Source organism: Lepisosteus oculatus, chromosome 14, assembly GCF_040954835.1.
Source record: "Lepisosteus oculatus isolate fLepOcu1 chromosome 14, fLepOcu1.hap2, whole genome shotgun sequence".
Lineage (NCBI taxonomy): Eukaryota > Metazoa > Chordata > Actinopteri > Semionotiformes > Lepisosteidae > Lepisosteus > Lepisosteus oculatus.
The window spans coordinates 4,977,037-4,997,829 of NC_090709.1; the positions used below are offsets into that span (position 1 = coordinate 4,977,037).

The 20,793-nt window shown below is 43.8% G+C and overlaps 1 protein-coding gene, 2 non-coding genes and 1 pseudogene across 3 annotated transcripts in view; 3 read left to right on the forward strand and 1 right to left on the reverse strand.

Annotated features, from left to right (window-relative positions):
- The window catches only part of LOC102695046 (zinc finger protein 721-like), a 1,154,024-nt pseudogene that overhangs the window by 636,130 nt on the left and 497,101 nt on the right, over positions 1-20,793 (reverse strand).
- LOC138242831 (zona pellucida sperm-binding protein 3-like) overlaps positions 1-20,793 on the forward strand; it is a 496,704-nt gene that overhangs the window by 242,918 nt on the left and 232,993 nt on the right. The window lies entirely within an intron of this gene.
- trnak-uuu (transfer RNA lysine (anticodon UUU)) lies at positions 4,392-4,464 on the forward strand. The gene has a single exon. It is a non-coding gene; the product is annotated as a tRNA-Lys (tRNA).
- trnaw-cca (transfer RNA tryptophan (anticodon CCA)) lies at positions 18,366-18,437 on the forward strand. Its single transcript has one exon. It is a non-coding gene; the product is annotated as a tRNA-Trp (tRNA).

Here is a 20,793-nt window from a genome sequence, read left to right on the forward strand (position 1 = left end):
AGTGGTCGGAGAATGGAACAATGCGCCCAGCCCTGTTGCTGGAGCTGATTCTTGATGAGATCTTGGGCTCACTAAGAGGCCCCCGCTGGATGCTAATCTTTCTGTTGTTCTTGCAGGTCCTGCGCTGCTTTTCAGCCGACAGAGCTCGTCCTGGTCTGTCGGCACAGCCCAATTGCAAATGATCGGCTCCGCGTACAGAAGGAACGTGCGTTTGGTACAAGAGTGCACGAAGGCACCTGAAATACATTGGGAACAAATGACCGGTCGCTCAAGACCTCTGTGAAGTACAGGAGCATGCAAAACAAGGCTGTTTCCACCCGGTCTCGAACCGGGGACCTTTCTTGTGTTAGGCGAACGTGATAGCCGCTACACTACGGAAACTTGCAGGGACCGCTGCTCGTGTCTCGCGTTTCTCAGCGTTTCGGACGGGGGGCGGGATAGCAGACAAAGAGGTGACACCTCAAGGTCTGCACGATCACAGCTCTCCGCCGCCCCAGGTTTCCTCTCGATAAGCTACTGGACACACCCGCCCCTCCTCACACAGACCGTGGAAAAGAGAGGGGGCTTAGCCCTCTTCCATTTGCTAGTTCAAAGTTGTACAACCCATTTGTATCTGCTAGGCGGCACAGTCGTCGTCCACAAAGAAGGCTTTGAAAAGCGTCAAAGGCAAGTCATTCCGAGTTGGTCGTTTGTGTTTTCCGTTCAGACGCGAAATGCTGAAATGATCTCTCGTCTCCTCGGTTGTCATTTCTGCTCGTAAAGGAATCACAGCACGCGTCGCCTTCCAGCACGCTGGGTCGGGACACGATGCCTGGGGTCGGCGCGTGCGCTGTCTTCCTCGTTAGTAGAGTGGCAAGTATCCCCGTCTGTCACGTGGGATACTGGGGTTCGATTCCCCGATGGGGAGTAGCTTTTCTTTCACCTCCTTAGAGAAAGGACTGGCTTTAACTTCTCTGTTTTCTTTCACAGCGTCGTGCACCTTTTCATTGCTCTCGCTTTCAGAGCCTCCGCACGGCACACGACTCGACATCAGGAAGCACATTGAAGTGAAAGCAGGAAGCGCTGCGACATGCACTGTGCAGATCCTGCCACACTAAGAGGTGAGTGGGTCTGTTCGATGCACAAAGAACGCTTTGATAAGCGTCAAAGGCAAGTCATTCCTAGTTGGTCGTTTTTGTTTTCCGTTCAGACGCGTGTAAGAAAAAAACGACTCAGGGACGCCAAATATGTAACTGTAGTGGCTCTCTGAAGGCACCAGTTCTGTAGGGTTTGGGCATTTACTGAGACAATTATTAATTGTAGCAGTAAATCACAAAGTTGATTCTTTTGATGGCTTTAGAATCCAACCATGCGACATAACTCAAACAACGCACACACACAGGTACTAATACATGAGGATACATTTATTAATACATAGAATATGCATATAAAACTAACAGATCTTATCGAGAGGGTTATCAGAATACAAAAGGTATATATTCAGTCAGTTACAAAGAGTTACACATATCAAGATGACATACGTTCAGTATATCATTCATTAAGATCGTTTCATAAATGAACTTGGTTATAACTTCTACATTAGATACTCAAAACAAGTACATAACTCTTAGGAATTAAATTGATATCAACTGGTTGGGATAACAATTGAATTCTCAAGCTGTAATGCATTGAAGTTGAATACTCATCCAATTTCTGGGGATTCAGATCTCCTGCAGACACAAGGAAACAGTTGCAGGCTGTTGCTGTCCAATCTGCGCTCTCTGGCTCAGTGCCAGGCTGTGCTGTGCGGCTTGCGACGGTGTGCTGCTGATGCTCACTGTCCGGCTTTAACTAGCAAAGTTTGTGCACAGGAAAAAATATGACTGTGGGTCCCAGCAAGTCAGGAAGAGGACCGGTTCGTTCCTGATGAAGAGCTAGTTCTGAATAGTGATTCAGCTGTCCACAGTTCCGACCTGTTCACGAGGCCTGCTGCTGGTTACTCTCTGGCAACCTCCACTCTAGACTCTTAGAACAAAGGAAAGTTCTGGCACTCGGACACACTGGCCGTTCCGTGGTTGTCCGGGCTGAGTCTCAGGATGGTCAAGAGGCGCGCTGCGAGAATGTCCTGCCCATGGGAGCCTTCTGCTCCTGGGCCGTCTTGCCCTGGAATTCTCCTTTGAATTCCCTTTAGAACAGTCCACAGAATCCTCTACAGAATCTTCCTGAATCTTACTGAATCTCTGTGTTGCCTGTTTTTACCTGGAGGAACTTCAGCTCGTTGATTGGCTGAAAGTTCCATGGGCATCAGAGTCCCACATGGGTTACTCGGCCCTACCAGTCCCTGATTGGTTGATCAAGGTGAGATATGAGTCACTTACTCCTGACACCTAGGAATGCAGTCCAGATGTCCAACTGGCACTCCCTAGACAGATAGGCACCAATGGATTACCATTGATCATGATAGCCAGGCTTAGCTAAGTGCATCCCCCTTTGGGAGCTGTCCTTATGAAAAGAAAACATCTTAAATCAGCCTGCATGAATAGTTTCTCTGTGGCTGCACCACAGAGATGACCAGAGAAATGGGGCCTCATTTGGGAAGGCTCAGAACACTTAATTCTTTCTGATTAATAAGCCTCGCCGCTACACGTCCAACAGATTTCACCGCACCTGTCGGCAGTGCCGCCTACCAGTAATAGTGAAAGTAACGCTGGAGCTGCTGCTTCGGCTCCGCCCCCGCCAGCTTCTACACCCGCTCCTCGACCTCTTCCACTTACACCACCTGACTGGTTTGACGGCAACCCTACGAGATGTCGGGGTTTCTTAGCACAGTGTGCGCTGGTTTTCAGGCTCCATCCGGAAACTTTTTTTTTCTCCTCAAGACAAGATTGCCTTCGTACATTAGTTTCTCTGTTAACTGGCCGTGCTCTGGATCGGGCAACTGTCCTACTAGATCGCAGGGCTCCTGAGGTACAGGACTATGATATCTTTTTTTTTTGTCGTTCCTCAGCTGGACAAGACTCCTACCGCCTCTCATCTATCCGCCAGGGCCGCAGGTCTGCACAGGATTATGCCATAGACTTTAGAGTAGCAGCAGCAGAGACTCACTGGGAGGATGAGGTCCTAATTTTTCTTTTTCTGCAAGGGTTATGTGAAGAAATAATCACCTGGTAACACCTCCGTCTCATCTTGTATTTAAGCACTAGTCTTTCCCTACCTCCTTGCTCAGTATTGGTTGGCCTTTCGAGCTACTTAGTTGCGTTACGCCTTCTACCTCTTCGTACTATTCAGGTTCCGACTTTGGTTTCTCCCCTCTTACTACGTTTTTTGGATTACGGCTCGGCTTCGGTTGCTATCTCTCAGTTTGGATCTCTAGCTTCCCCTGGACTCTCTGCTCTCTCCTTCGTCTACGGTATTTGGAGCACGACTTGTCTCTATCGGCTCCTGCAAGTGGGTTCATTACTTGGTTTCGGTTTCACTGGCCGAATCCTTAACAAGTAGCTAAATACACAGGTCACACTGCTCCAGTTGAGGCTCATACTCACAACCTCAGCATGACTCTGCTGTGCATTGCTGTATAAGCACCGCGCGCTGACCGACTGCGCCACTGGAGCTGTTTAACACCCTCTCCTCATACAGACTGACGCTGCAGAAACACAGGCTGCAAACAGGGTTTCGGTTGTGGATCCATCTCCACATGGGGGAAAGGGACAGTAAAATAGCAAGGAAAATACAAGAGAAGAAACTGAAAGAATTGTGCTCACTGCAAAGTAGAAAGGAAAGAGGTGGCCGGATACGTAAAACAAGTCCGCAGATAATTTGTAACGACATTCTTTGGTGACAATCAGCGGTCGGATTTCTCTTCAGGTTCAGCTCTGCAGTTTGAACGTACATTCTCCGAGATTGGTTAGTTATATGTGATCAGCTGATATTAAATAGGACTAATAAGAATCAATACAATTGATGTCTGGCAAAGGCAAATAACCTTTGTACATGATCTGGAATGTGACTGGTTAAATTTCAGCACAGTTGCTACCCCCTTTATAAAGGGTGTGCACACTTATACAGCCAAGACATTGAAAGTTTTTTTTTTATTATTGTTCCAAAAAATGTTCCATTTGTTTTCTTTCTTAAATGTTGTTGATTAAAAGATCTTATTAAATGCAAAAAATCTGATTGTGAAAAGGTCAAATTCTTAGTAAAAAATCAGTAATGTGAGGAAAGATGAATTGTGGGAGCCCCTTGACTCCTCGTGTTGTTCTGTATTTCTCGCTCATTCTACTGGGAGTTGTGCCGTCGCTTCTGGATAAAGTCTGTCAGTGGTCATTCCAGATGGGTCAGGTATGACTGCACTTCTGCACAAGAAGAGACACGTGACTTGTGAAGATCCCGGCAGTAGCTTTGTTTTTTCTAGAGCCCAGATAGCTCAGTTGGTAGAGCATCAGACTTTTGATCTGAGGGTCCAGGGTTCAAGTCCCTGTTTGGGCGGTTGTGCTTTTCTTCAATCTATTGTGAATGTCATTCTAAATCGTGTTTTATCTTTCCCTCTTCTAGCTGTACTGTGGTTATTTTAAATGTTCATCAATTGTATTTTCTTTAGTGTTTCCTTTCACAAACCGAAAATGTTCAAGGTGATCTTCTCACCACACTCCACGTAAATAAATTAAAAGAAATCACAGTAGAGTAAAGGACACGCAGTGAGGAGCTCCCGCAGCTCTTGAATACGACAAGAGGAAAGGCACACTGCACATCTGCGGAACATCACAAAGTAATTTTTTAATTAAAGGTTCAAGGAAACGTGAATATGTTTGCTAGAAGTATTTCAGAATCACAGTCAAATCGAGTATGATTGCTGCACAGATCTGCCGTGTGAATTTAGAATACTGTTTGTGCGTTGTATAAAATACGCTGTTCAAAGCTTTTAAAAAACTACAGAGATACGTTTCGGAATGCGTCTTCCTGTAAAAATAAAATCTCTACACGGGTGCTATAAGCAGAGTCTGAAGCCTGCTTAACAGAAGAACTATATTCAGAGGGCCAAAGAAGTGAATATTTCACCAAGTGAGAGAAAGCATCTCAGAAAAAGGAGGTGCAGTCTCTTCCATGCAGAATAACACCACAAAGTCAGACTACAAGTGCTGAAAAGCTGCTATCAAGGGTAACCCAGCCGAGCGCTCTAAGGAGCTGGATTAAAGCTCCGTCTCTTCGAGGGCATGAGTCGGAATCCCACTGCTGCCCAGTATCTCCTTGTTAAGAATCATGGTTTTGTTGTTGTAGATTCTGCGCGATTAAATCAGTTTCAATAGAATTAATTTGAACAGTCATATTTGTTTTATTCCTCCTACCATGGCAATTTGTGCTCAAAGATTTAACTTTTTTGTATTTTAAAAAACATGCTAGCCTTGATGGGAAAGTAAGCGGAACTGCAGGTGTGGTGGCCAAGTGGTAAGACGTCGGTATCAATAAGGTCAATAATCTATTAAACATTTTATGCCATTTTTTCCATAGATGATGTTCACGTTGGAACAGTGAGAAAGGTGTGCCTGGATGCGCTTGAACCATCACCTTACTATAATTTTAGTCCCAACCTGGCCGCACTAAGCAATTGTACCACAGAGACTCCAACGAGTTGGTTTTCTCCATTTGCAGTTTTTGGTAAAAAGTAATCTGCACAGGTAACAATACAGGACAAGCAGTGAGGAGCTCCCGTAGCTTCCAACTCAGTGCAGAGTCCAGAGGGAAGCCTAGGTCGCTAAACGATCAACAGGTATCTAATAATGATGTTCACAAAGCTGACAATACGTTTTTATTCAACATATCCTTACATTTACTCATACAGCACAATTTTCTATACCCTCAAATCCCCAATGTAACTACTTTCTCCTGAGAAACACAAGTATAGAGTGAAATCACAATAACTTATACAACAAATCTATTCAAACGCCCAGATATGACAGAACACACCCCTTTAAATATGTATTTCCTTCATTTCAGTTTTCTTCCCTCCCCAGGATACCTGAAAATTCAATATCGCATATTAAAGGCTGTACATGTAATACATCTACTAATAAAGATGGACATTAAAGTTAATTATTTAAAAATTACACTTTTCATTAAGACATGTATTGATAAAATTATTGTGAATAGTTGTGGTGTCTGGAAAGCAATTTTTGTTAAATATAACAATTTTCAAGTGAGTGGTGCATAAGCTTGTTATTTAGTGACTTAATTATTTCCACTGCATTCACAACAGTTCTAATGTGTTTGCTTGTTCCGCATAGCCTGCTACTGAGTTGTTTTTGGAAATGAAACCTATAAGAACATTATTTAAGATGCACCATGGCCCAGAATCATTCATTGGGACTAGGATTAATATCAATTGAAAGAACTCCAAAATAAAATATTTAACCTGAATATTAAAAGAGTATGAAAGTATTAAAACAACACCATAACGTCTTGACTTCCAATCTTCTTCCAGGTTCAGGCCATGTACAGTAAAATGACATAATCAGTTGAGTCATGCCGAGGCTGAAAGTTTTAAGCCTCACCCGGAGCAGCCTGGTTTTCTGTCTTGACAAAAAAAGCGTTTTGTTCCACAACGGCGTGAAATGATCATGTCTTTCACTCTACTTCTCTCTTGTAGTAAAGCAGATCTTGCTAGGTGAGCATTTGTTCCAGTAAATTAGGTCACTTTTCATGTTAACTCACTTCTTCTAAACACAACATTTCGTGGTGCATGTTTTCTCCATGAAAAAAGACATTTTCCCTTACATGATTTCTCATTTTGTTTCATCAAAGAGTACAGAAAGAAGAAAGAAAGGAAAAGTGTGGTAAATGAACTCTGCCGCCCTTGGGAGATGTCAAGCGCATTGGACATGAAAAGTGCCCAATTAAAGCCATTTCTCTTCGTTTCTCTTACAGTCAGGGCACCTGTTCCGTGTAAAGGAGGCAGCTTGCTCAGCCAGCAGACTCAGGGCTTACTGAACGCAGGTATCTCAGAGTGGTGTAAAAGAGGAGAATTCTGCTGGCGCCGTAGCTTAGTTGCTTTAAGTATCTGTCTCGTTAACTGGAGATCCTGGCTCCACATCCCAGCTGTGCCCTTCTTCCTGTCTTCTTGTGCAGAAAGTACCATTTTGGACAACCGCATAGGGCTTGATTTAGTTTAATGCATTAATGCATTTCCTTTCTGCAACAACTTGTTTTTCAAGAAATTCATACAGCTTGTGAAAATGAAATTTCATTCTTGGCTATCAGAGCAGTAGGAATATTGCCGACTGGCAAGAAAATGCAAGCAATGTTTATTTTCTTACCAGAAAGGTGCAAATGGAGCAAATCCTTTCTCATCAGTCTCTGTGGTGCAACCAGCGAGCATGTTTGGCTGTTAACTGAGAGGTTGGTGGTTCAAAGCCACCCAGGGACGATCTTCTTATTATTGTCAATGTAAACACTGTCTCCACAAAAGCCAAAACTTTAACCCTCTTTATATTTGCCGAAAATGCGAGTCTTTTGCCTGTGTCCAACAACAACACTTGAGACCAGGGAAGTCCAATAGTGACCAACACCGCAACTCCCCAGAAAACCATATTCACCCATGGAAAAGTATCTTTGAATGGCTGGCGGGAGATATCATTTATACTCCTGTTGTATCCTCTGCTAAAATAGTTTAGAAATACAACGCATATTTGTTTGAGAATTTGACAAGCATTGTTGCGTTAGCACTGTGAAGTTGGATGATGATATTTTGATATATTTACCTTAATTGTAACATAAATGCTGTTCAATCTACAGATGCAGCCATTCAAAGTGAGCGGTACAGACACGTACCGCAGGTAAGATGACACGGGGTACCGCGGTGCGTGATTGGTTGACCGACAGGGGCACTCGTGGTCCGTTGGTCTGTCGTAGAAAGACTTACTGTAAACGTCTTTACTGTGCCCATTGTAGATATTGAATTTTACCACTGAAGGGAAATCTTAGTAGCTGAGCATAAAAAGAATAGGAGCATACTGTAAAGCGTGTGAAGGCCATAAACGATATAAATTTTGGAACTTAAACATACAGTATATAGCTGGTCTTGGTACTTTAAAGAAAAAAATACACACCAGTATTCCATTTCTCCCTAAACATTGTAAGCTTCGAAGTCTTTAACTAACGTGATACCGGAGTCAACAAGCATACTTTTAGAATTTGATTAAAAGGGAATATAATATGGAATCGCGTATCTCAAGAATTTAATAACGGTATGATTATATCCGTGTACTGCAGCAGGGCTGTGTAGGGCTGTTTCGCCTGCCTGTTCATGTAAGCTATAATGTAGCCTACTGGTCTAGGTGCGTGACTAGCAACTGGCAGGTTGTGTGTTCAAATCCAGCTGGTGCTGGACCTTTCAGTTTTATTTATTTATTTTTTAATCGCGTAACATAAACATATTACCGTATGCAAACTGTACTGTATACAATATGTATATGTATATTTAATGTCTTAACTGTGCCCGTTTAAGTATTAAATATTCATATCTAATTTTACCACTGAAGGGAAATCTTAACATAAACATACAGTATATGGCTGGTCTCGGTACTTTAAAGAAAAAAATATACACCAGTATTCCATTTCTCCCTAAACATTGTAAGCTTCGAAGTCTTTAACTAACGTGATACCGGAGTCAACAAGCATACTTTTAGAATTTGATTAAAAGGGAATATAATATGGAATCGTGTATCTCAAGAATTTAATAATGGTATGATTATATCCGTGGACTGCAGCAGGGCTGTGTAGGGCTGTTTCGCCTGCCTGTTCATGTAAGAAGTTCATCCTGCTACCAACATTAAATAAAACAAATCTTAAGATTTCTATATTTATGTCTTTATTTAGTGGTTTCATTAGTGACAAAGGCTAAACTTTCTTGGAAAAATGTATTTTATGTGTTGCTGAAAAAACTGACTTGCTTTAACAAAATATGTTTACAAATCCTTTCACCTGGCATTTTCGTAGTTAGAAATTATGGAACGCTCTGTTAAAAGCAAGGGAGTTTTTATGTCCATTGCAGTTCTTTTGCAACATGAATATAATTATATCGTTATTAATTTCTTGAGATACGCGATTCCATATTATATTCCCTTTTAATGAAATTCTAAAAGTATGCTTGTTGACTCCAGTATCACGTTAGTTAAAGACTTCGAAGCTTACAATGTTTAGGGAGAAATGGAATACTGGTGTGTATTTTTTTCTTTAAAGTACCGAGACCAGCCATATACTGTATGTTTATGTTAAGATTTCCCTTCAGTGGTAAAATTAGATATGAATATTCAATACTTAAACGGGCACAGTTAAGACATTAAATATACATATACATATTGTATACAGTACAGTTTGCATACGGTAATATGTTTATGTTACGCGATTAAAAAATAAATAAATAAAACTGAAAGGTCCAGCACCAGCTGGATTTGAACACACAACCTGCCAGTTGCTAGTCACGCACCTAGACCAGTAGGCTACATTATAGCTTACATGAACAGGCAGGCGAAACAGCCCTACACAGCCCTGCTGCAGTACACGGATATAATCATACCGTTATTAAATTCTTGAGATACGCGATTCCATATTATATTCCCTTTTAATCAAATTCTAAAAGTATGCTTGTTGACTCCGGTATCACGTTAGTTAAAGACTTCGAAGCTTACAATGTTTAGGGAGAAATGGAATACTGGTGTGTATTTTTTTCTTTTCATGAAAGGTGTCTCATTTTAAATCATTTTCGTAGTTAGAAATTATGAAACGCCCTGTTAAAAGCAAGGAAGTTTTTATGCCCGTTGAAGTAAAACAAAATGCCTGACAAAGTATGGCTTGGACAGATTCCAAGTGCTTGTACAAATGTACTAAAGAAATTATACTTTGAGTATACAGCTTGTCCAAAGTCATCCATTATCAATACTATTAGTAATATCTTCAGTAAAGGCTTTGATTCATAAATATTTCTGATAAAGGTAGGTTGTGTACTTCTGTCCAACTGAGCAATCTTGCTTTCATAATATGTACCAACATTTTAATGACTGATGATTAACATACTGTAATACACAGTTCAAAATTAAAGGCTCAAATGCTGTACATGAGAGGTTAAGCTCCCCCTGGCGGTTTTACAAGGCGACGCCGGATAGTTAGTCACGTGACACACGTGAACCGCGTGATACCCCGGTAGGCGTGTCGCGGTATGCCGCGAAATACCTCACCCATTTTGAATGGCTGCATCTGTATGCTATACAATCAATCACAGGTATATTTTGAGTCTCGTACTGATCGTCCTGTGGATCCAAAAGAAAATTTTAAAGCTGATACACTTTCGATTGTAATTTGCATCTAGCTACAACGTCCCTGGAAAAGATATTTTATGAGTTGCTGCAATCGGTATCTTTTACTTTAGGAATGGTAGTGGAAATAGTTTTAAAAATGTTTTCTAAAGAAGATTGTATTGCCAGGACCTGCCTTTAGCACTCAGTAGCGATTACGCTGTTGATATAGATGGAGAAGAAATGTAAGATGAATTGATGATCTAAGATAAAATAGCCCTAACGCCTCCTGTAACAGTGTTTGTATTCATAGTGTAGATTATGCCGGTTCAGGGACGCCAAATATGTAATCATAGTGGCTTTCTGAAGGCACCAGTTCTGTAGGGTTTGGGCATTTACTGAGACAATTATTAATTGTAGCAGTAAATCACAAAGTTGATTCTTTTGATGGCTTTAGAATCCAACCATGCGACATAACTCAAACAACGCGCACACACAGGTACTAATACACGAGGATACATTTATTAATACATACAATATGCATATAAACCTAACAGATCTTATCGAGAGGGTTATCAGAATACAAAAGATATGTATTCAATCAGTTTCAAAGAGTTACACATATCAAGAGGACATACGTTCAGTATATCATTCATTAAGACCGTTTCGTAAAGTGAACTTGGTTACAACTTCTACATTAGATACTCAAACAAGTACATAACTCTTAGGAATTAAATTGATATCAACTGGTTGGGATAACAATTGAATTCTCGAGCTGTAATGCATTGAAGTTGAATACTCATCCAATCTTTGGGGATTCAGATCTCCTGGGGGCACAAAGGAACAGTTGCAGGCTGTTGCTGTCCAATCCGCGCTCTCTGGCTCGGTGCCAGGCTGTGCTGTGCGGCTTGCGACGGTGCGCTGCTGATGCTCACTGTTGGCTTTAACTAGCAAAGTTTGTGCACAGGAGAAAAGATGACTGTGGGTCCCAGCAAGTCAGGAAGAGGACCGGTTCGTTCCTGATGAAGAGCTAGTTCTGAATAGTGATTCAGCTGTCCACAGTTCCGACCTGTTCACGAGGCCTGCTGCTGGTTACTCCCTGGCAACCTCAACTCTAGACTCTTAGAACAAAGGAAAGTTCTGGCACTCGGACACACTGGCCGTTCCGTGGTTGTCCGGGCTGAGTCTCAGGATGGTCAGGAGGCGCGCTGCGAGAATGTCCTGCCCTTGGGAGCCTTCTGCTCCTGGGCCGTCCTGCCCTGGAATTCTCCTGTTGAATCTTGTTCTGAATCTGAATCTGAATCTGAATCTGAATCTCACAGGCTCTCTGTGTTGCCTGTTTTTACCTGGAGGAACTTCAGCTCATTGATTGGCTGAAAGTTCCATGGGCATCAGAGTCCCACGTGGGTTACTCGGCCCTACCAGTCCCTGATTGGTTGATCAAGGTGAGATATGAGTCACTTACTCCTGACACTTAGTAATGCAGTCCAGATGTCCAACTGGCACTCCCTAGACAGATAGGCGCCAATGGGTGACCATTGATCATGATAGCCAGGCTTAGCTAAGTGCATCCCCCTTTGGGAGCTGTCCTTGGACCTTAAATCACCTTGCATGAATGGTTTCTCTGTGGCTGCACCACAGAGATGAACAGAGAAATGAGGCCTAATTTGGGAAAGCTCAGAAACACTTAATTCTGTCTTATTATTAAGCCTCGCCGCTACATATCCCCCCTTTTTGAAGGTCACGAGGTCCTGAGGCATTGTTGCCTTCAAAACAAAACAGAGTTAAGTGATGTCCCTTGCCATTAGAACATTAATCTTAAATGTCTACATTACTCCTCGAGAATTCATACCGGAACCAGCATTGGATACAAACAGGATGAATAACATCTGGAGTATGTATAAACACGGTAGGAGACATTATCTAAGTCTAGGAATTACACATCAGGAAGTTCACTGTCAATATCTGATACCTCTGTGGTAGATATTTGGGGAGAAGTCACTTCCTTTCTTTTGACATGCTACCTTTGACTCATTCATGCTACCCAGAGTACATCTTGATGTGAGAGTACATCATTCAGAGTACACTGTCAGTCATGATCCAGCTACCCGGCAGCAGTGTTACAATAACACCAGTTCCTGTTCCCAGACCCCCCATAAACCACAACACCTGTGTTGGGTATCTGCTAGGGTGGTTTGGAGGTTTGTTTCATTAAAGCAAACTAACTACCTGTACCTCTTCAGGGCTTACTGTTTCTTGGATTTCTATCCAATTGAATAGTGTGGCACCTGAAGGCATCTTAGACCTCAGGTTTGGTCTTATATTGTCTGGTTCCAGACCGTACAGTGTTAAGTTACCATGCTGTACTATGACCTCCTCGGGAACTTACAGGAAAACTGTTTGATTAGGTAGCTGCATTGTGGTAGCTGTATCATGCCCGTCACAAGTCATAGTGTCAGTTAAATGTGGTGTGCTGACCAGCCATTTACTTCCCACCTGCTCTTCATGGGGTTCATTAACCTCCCTCTGCTCGTTAGTAGCTTTACACCCTTCATTGGTGAATCATTTAGACACAGCCAATGGATAGCTTTGGTAGCCATACCCATCTCAAGATTTGGAACCGAATTCAATCTTGGTTTGCCTTCTGGGTGAGCTATGAGCGATGGGGTTAATGTCACATACTCCTCTACTGAGAAGAGTGGAATCAAGTGGGTTGGGATTTGTGCCGTGGTTAGACTGGCTACAGTGGCACTAAACTCCCTTAACAGGTCTTGTGTCAACATTCTGGCCTGTTGCACACAAGCATACACCCACTGTATAACACCAACAATCATGTCCACTGTTTGGGGAATAAGGTTTAACCCTGTTGCATAGGAAGTTGCCTGTAGGGTTTTCCCTAAGCTTTCCAACTTTTGCTGCTGTCGATACAGTCTGTCACTACCCTCTGGCATCTCTGACACCTGCCTTCTTGGGGCAGTCAGGGTGAGAGTGCCAGTAGCACACAAACCTACCAGAAATAGCAAATGCACAACAGTGGCGGCAGCAATCAGTCCTCCCAAAAGTCTTTTCGGGTGGCTGATCCCAGTCATCTCCTTCTGGGTGACTGTTGCCTTTCTAAGCTGGCGCAGCATGTACATGGTGTCTTCCTCAGTATGCCATGTGGCATCTTGGGCACCAACCTCCTGGAAATCTGGGGAGATCTGACGCAGCGGCTGATGCTGCTCCTCCGTTTCCAGGGCATCTGCTTTTTCGATTTGTTCATGCCTGTGCTCTAGGAACCCTGCAGGGGGCGGTGCAGCGGTGGAGCATGCCTGACCCTCGGCTGAGTGGTCATCTGGAGCACCTGAGTGATCTGGGATTGTTATCCCATTCTCACTGTTCTGGTCCACCCTGCACACTTCCTGATTGAGGAATCCCTCTATCGGCATGTTTACAATCGTTCGCTGGGGGTAGGTGTAGGACACCTGCTCGCTCCCCCCTTCCCTCGCTAGGGGTTCAGGGAGCTGCCCCAGCAGTGAGATAGCTAGTTCACTGTCTTTGAACTCACTATCACTCACCAGGCCCATGTCAGTGCAGGCTGGGGTTCTGACACCCCTCTTTGCGATGTCCTGCACTGGCAGGCGGGTGACTTTACCATCCAGCTCCAGTCTGGCTGAACCACTGTTGGTCAGACTCAGACTGACAGACTGAGCTGGTGGCTGTAAGAAAACCGGCTCGGCTTTCATTCCCTGTCCCTTCTGGGGGACTGGGTGTGTAGGCAACCCTGCCATTGAGGCAGGAACAATCAGGTCAGTCTCACTCACTACCTGGTAGTTGTGAGAAATAATGTTACCTGACTGCAGGTTCCCTGGGTCAAAGCAGAGGGAATCGGCATCTGGGATCAGGTGTGTCCACAGCGCAGTAGTCTCAGCGTCGAGCTGGACCTCCTGTCTAACCTGTGAATGTTGCACCAGGGGCACCTGGCGGTGGCCCTGTGACAGCTGCTCAAGCAGATCCTCACTAATAGAGGACCTCTCAGGGCTAAGGGTGAGGGCTACATCACCAACCTGCTCTCCTGCCATCTGGATCCCTTCCACCACTGCGGGGTGGTGGTCCTGACCCCTCTTGGGTGCCAGGGTGTACAGGGAAAGCTCCTTTTCATCGCCAGGTGGGGAGATCTGCTCCTCTTTAGGGATGTAAAAGGGGTGTGCTTTACCTGGTGGATCAGGCGGCTGCTCGGAGCAGCGCTCCTGTGGCAGGGAGGCTGTTGGGACCTCAGCCGGGACACGACTTCCCTGTATATCTGGGGAACAAGGAAATATTTTTATTTCTTGTCCAGAGGGAACAGAAGGAATCTCCGCATAGGCTTCTGTGTTCGTTGGGCACTGTGTGAGCACAGTCTGCCTCTTGGCCCCCCTTTCCTTCTGTACAGAAGGCTTAGGAGCCTTGACCTGTTTCCACACCTTGCCTTTCTGGTGATTCACCAAAGGTTCCTCTCTGAGTCGCATGCCCTTTCCTTTTTCTACCCGTTTGAGCTTGCCGTGTGACATCAAACACCTCTCAACCTCAGTGTCAATCAGTGTCTCACTGGGTAAGACATCTCCCATGGCAGCCTTGAAGTAAAAGCTTCTTGCTTTTCCTCTGCGTTTTACTGCCTGCTCTGCGACTTCAGGGGTGGAGTCAGCACTCGCTTGGGAGTGGCTGACCTCATCCAGGCAGGAACTCTTCCGCTCAATCAGATAGACTGAGGGAGGGAGAGGGGGCGGGTCTCCGCCTCCTCCAGTGGAGAGTATCAGCTCATTCACGCTTCCGGCAGCCTTGGGGAGCGGTTGTCCCTGTCTTAATAAAGCTTGTTCAAGCCTGGCCAGGCGGGCGGCTACTGAATCCTTTTGTTCAGCTTTTTCTAGCCCTTTCCCTCCCCCGGTGTTCTCATGGCACTTAGGACGCTGGGTGCGGTCCTGTGTGAGTGCTTTGGAACGGGGCTTAGCCAGCTCAGGAGCCTGTGCTCCTTCGAGCAGGGGGGAATTAACCCTGCTGGCTCTGACGGCGAACGCAGTCGCTTTAGCAACTTTTTGCTCAGAGCGACTTTGGACATCATACTCCCAGGCTTTCTGCACGAATCTCTTGATATCAGTCATTTTCATGGTCTGTGCATCTGTATGCATATAGATCATCTTTCTGACTGATGGGTGGAGATTCGCAATGAATAAACCCTTGAAATGTGTGTTCTCTTCGCAACCCTCATCATTTCGCCCTGCAAAATAAGTTCGTCTAAGTCTCTCGTAATATTCGTGAGGGGACTCTGCTCTCTCGTGCTTAATGTTAAGAGCGGCGGCTATCGCAGCAATCGGGTCAATAAACGCACTGTATTCTTCGATAAGTGCTTGACATAGCTGCTCAAAGTCATTACAGACTTCTTTCATCTGCCTAGCCATCCACTCATGTACAGCTCTGCTGGTAGTTTTTCTAACCAGAAACACTTTCTCCTGTTCTGTGGCGTTTGGCAGGTACTGCAGGTAATACCTGAGGTCTTGAATATAACTCTCGATATTATTCTCTGACACTGCAGGGTCAAATCTCTCTATGTCCTTCGCTAGCTCTCTCAGAGAATGGAGATTTATTCTCCTAGCTTCTCCGCTGACGGAGATATGGAAGAGATCGTGGTCAGACCTGTCGCTGCTAGAGAGAGTGCTTAATAGCGACTCGAATTCAGACCTTTTAGCAACCATCGTTAAACTTAAAGAGTATTACTTTTAAGTACGAAATCAGTTTTACCACAGAAAACCACAATATCAAGTATGCAATCAACCTGGTAGATTGCAAAAGATCACAGAACAATCAAGCACTGCTTAAAGAGCAAGGGGAACTTTTTCTTTCGGCTTTCAGCACACTGTATTGTCGTGTATGAAACCCGCGGCGTTTTATATGAATTATTCGCTTGGTTGACTCATTTCAGTCTTGCCACGCCCACCCAGGGACGCCAAAATAATGTAGATTATGCCGGTTCAGGGACGCCAAATATGTAATCATAGTGGCTTTCTGAAGGCACCAGTTCTGTAGGGTTTGGGCATTTACTGAGACAATTATTAATTGTAGCAGTAAATCACAAAGTTGATTCTTTTGATGGCTTTAGAATCCAACCATGCGACATAACTCAAACAACGCGCACACACAGGTACTAATACACGAGGATACATTTATTAATACATACAATATGCATATAAACCTAACAGATCTTATCGAGAGGGTTATCAGAATACAAAAGATATGTATTCAATCAGTTTCAAAGAGTTACACATATCAAGAGGACATACGTTCAGTATATCATTCATTAAGATCGTTTCGTAAAGTGAACTTGGTTACAACTTCTACATTAGATACTCAAACAAGTACATAACTCTTAGGAATTAAATTGATATCAACTGGTTGGGATAACAATTGAATTCTCGAGCTGTAATGCATTGAAGTTGAATACTCATCCAATCTTTGGGGATTCAGATCTCCTGCGGGCACAAAGGAACAGTTGCAGGCTGTTGCTGTCCAATCCGCGCTCTCTGGCTCGGTGCCAGGCTGTGCTGTGCGGCTTGCGACGGTGCGCTGCTGATGCTCACTGTTGGCTTTAACTAGCAAAGTTTGTGCACAGGAGAAAAGATGACTGTGGGTCCCAGCAAGTCAGGAAGAGGACCGGTTCGTTCCTGATGAAGAGCTAGTTCTGAATAGTGATTCAGCTGTCCACAGTTCCGACCTGTTCACGAGGCCTGCTGCTGGTTACTCCCTGGCAACCTCAACTCTAGACTCTTAGAACAAAGGAAAGTTCTGGCACTCGGACACACTGGCCGTTCCGTGGTTGTCCGGGCTGAGTCTCAGGATGGTCAGGAGGCGCGCTGTGAGAATGTCCTGCCCTTGGGAGCCTTCTGCTCCTGGGCCGTCCTGCCCTGGAATTCTCCTGTTGAATCTTGTTCTGAATCTGAATCTGAATCTGAATCTGAATCTGAATCTCACAGGCTCTCTGTGTTGCCTGTTTTTACCTGGAGGAACTTCAGCTCATTGATTGGCTGAAAGTTCCATGGGCATCAGAGTCCCACGTGGGTTACTCGGCCCTACCAGTCCCTGATTGGTTGATCAAGGTGAGATATGAGTCACTTACTCCTGACACTTAGTAATGCAGTCCAGATGTCCAACTGGCACTCCCTAGACAGATAGGCGCCAATGGGTGACCATTGATCATGATAGCCAGGCTTAGCTAAGTGCATCCCCCTTTGGGAGCTGTCCTTGGACCTTAAATCACCTTGCATGAATGGTTTCTCTGTGGCTGCACCACAGAGATGAACAGAGAAATGAGGCCTAATTTGGGAAAGCTCAGAAACACTTAATTCTGTCTTATTATTAAGCCTCGCCGCTACAATAGCAAGAAATATTATTTTTCAAACCCGGACGTTGCTTTTGCATTAAGTGTTATGTAACCATTAGCAGTTTCGGTAGCTTCTGAAGAGCGCACTTTTCCAAACTGAAGCCTATAAGAACATTATTCAAGATGCACCATGGCCCAGAATCGTTCATCGGGACTAGAATTATCAATTGAAAGTACTCCAAAATAAAATATTTTTTATTTAAAATTAAAAGAGTAGGCAAGTATTAAAACAACACCATAACTTCTCGACTTCCAATCTCTTTCCTGGTTCAGGCCATGTCAAATCACATAATCAGTGGAGTCATGCCGAGTTTGTGAGTTTAAGCCTCACCTGGAGCAGCCTGGTTTTCTGTCTTCACAGGTAAACAGTGTTTTGTGTTATTTGCTAAATGGAGAGAGGATGCTGTGTTTATTGTTCTCCTCCTGGGAGAGGACAAGATGAGAAGTTCACGAGGCTGGTGGTAAATATCCTGTCCAGGAATATCGGGGCTGTAGGGGGTCAGATCTGTAGATGTAGTGAAGACATTTGTGGGGACGGTGAATCTGCTCTCTGTGAAAGAGCCGGGCAGGAAGAATAATCTGTGGTCTGGGAAGAAGAGACCCTCGTTGGAATAGCGGCGCTCCTCACAGGAGAGAATGAAATCTTTTTTGAAAATCTTTTTCAGGGACGCTGATTGTTGTCTTTGGGTGAATTAAAAGGCCTTGTGGCGAGTGACCTTGTGGTGCAACGGTAGCGCGTCTGACTCCAGATCAGAAGGTTGTGTGTTCAAATCACGTCGAGGTCAGCTGATGTGTTTGTAGGTGCTGCTGATGCCGAACCTGGATTTTACACCATGCAGTTGCGTTTTATCTGTACACCACCTAGGTAATCTGAATGAAATAACAGAGCAGTACGGAACACCCAGTCAGGAGCTTATGCAGTGTTTCATCTTGAACACGACAAGAGAAAAGGCACATTGCACATCTGCGAAACATCACGTCCGACTTTAGAGACAGTGACATCAGAGAATGAAAGTTTCAGACCGCTTTTTTGTTACAGTTTCAAGCAAACCTGAAAGTTAGGGAGTGTTTGGTCACTTTTGTATGAAAAAGTGTCTGAAGCCTGTAATAATAATTTGTCCTTTTTTAATTGTACTTGAAATCCACTCCCATGTACCAAGACCTACAGTATATTCATGTTTGCTTAAATGATTAACGCTATAGGACATTAGCTGGTGTTTTTTGTAACGATTTGCTATTTCATGCAGGAAAGAAAGGAAACCAGACCCAACGTTTGCTTTCAGGTGCGGTCTATTTACATAACGGACATCTATTTCTGAGGAGCCTGATTTAAATCACACAACCCCGGTAGAAGTCGAATCGACAATCTTATAAACCGAAATCAGACGCGTTATCCATTAAACCACTAGCCCGTCACGTAACTGAATTGCGCTTTGGTGAGTTCAGCGCCGCTAGTAGTACACCACCACACCTACAATTTCTAAGTGAGAAACGTGCTTTCTACATTTTTATGTTTTAAAAAATCATCACTTTTAAATAGACAAAGCATTTATGTGTCGCTCTGAATTTCTAATTGATTTAGAATTCAAAGAAAATAGCGTTTTGTTCCACAACGGCGTGAAATGATCACGTCTTTCACTCTACTTCTCTCGTGTAGTAAAGCAGACCTTGCTAGGTGAGCATTTGCTCCGGTAAATTAGGTCACTTTTCACGTTAACTCACTTCTTCTAAACACAACATTTCCTGGTGCACGTTTTCTCCATGAAAAAAGACATTTAACCTTACATGGTTTCTCGTTTTTTTCCATCAAATAGTACAGAAAGAAGAAAGAAAGAAAGGAAAAGTGTCGTAAATGAACTCTGTCGCCTGTGGGAGATGTCAAGCGCACTGGACATGAAAAGTGCCCGATAAAAGCCATTTTCGTACGTTTCTCTTAGTGTCGGGGCTCCTATTGAATGTAAAGGAGGCAACGTGCTCAGCCAGCCGATTCAGCGCTTACTGAACGCAGGTGTCTCAGAGCGGTGTGTCCAATCGGCAGTAAAAGAGGAGAATTCTGCCGGCGCCGTGGCTTAGTTGGTTAAAGCACCTGTCTAGATAACGGGAAATCCTGGCTCCAAATCCCAGCAGTCCATCGCCTGTGTTGCACTGGACACCCTGTAGATCATCAAAAAAAAAATTGAGCTCCTTAGTAATGAAACTGCCGGATAAAAGCCATTTCACATCCTTTCTCAACTTGCTCAGCGAGCAGGCTCACCGCACACCGAACAAAGATGTGACAGAGCGGTGTGTCCACTTGGCTGTAAAAGGGAAGTTCTTTGCCTGCGTTGTGGCTTAGTTAGTTAAAGTGCCTGTCTAGTAAACAGAAGATCGTAGGTTCAAATCCCAGCGGTGCCTTTCTTCCTGTCTTCTCGCACCGCTTATTGTTATAGACAACATGCTTCTGCATTATGTTTAAAGGAAGTGTTCATTTAGTTTTTGGCACAACTTGTTTTTCAAGAAATCCACACATTGCGAAAGATAAAGTGCTCATCTTTCTTATCAATGCAAAAGAATTACTGCCAGCTGGCAAGAAAATGACAACGATTTGTTTTTACTTTAGCCAAAAATCTGTGAATGTAGAAGAATACGACATGTGTCAGTTTCTATGGCACACTCAGTCAGGGTGTCCTTCAGTTAAACACAACGTTGGTAGATCAAACGCACCCAGAGACACACTTCGAATTAATCCGATCTAAACATTACCTTCTGTAAATGTGATTGAGTTTCTTTGCACATCCTTAGCCATCTTGATGTTTGGAGAGATTTTCAACTTTTGACACGAGTCAAACTACAAGTAAATAGTTCAGTTCCTAAGTCAATATCACCGGGAATGTGTATATACATGTTAACATCAATATTTCTGCTGTCTCCTGAGAAACACAAGTATAGAGTCAAAACACAATAAATAATGCTAAAAAAATATTCAGTTAACACCCAGATGTGACAAAACACATTTAAGACTTACATCCCCTTTAAATATGTATTTCCTTAAAATCAGTTCTCTTCCCTCCCCAGGATACCTGCAAATTCACTATAGATACATATTAAAAGCTGTGTGTAAGTCTTACATGTGTTCTGTCACATCTGGGTGTTAAATTAATA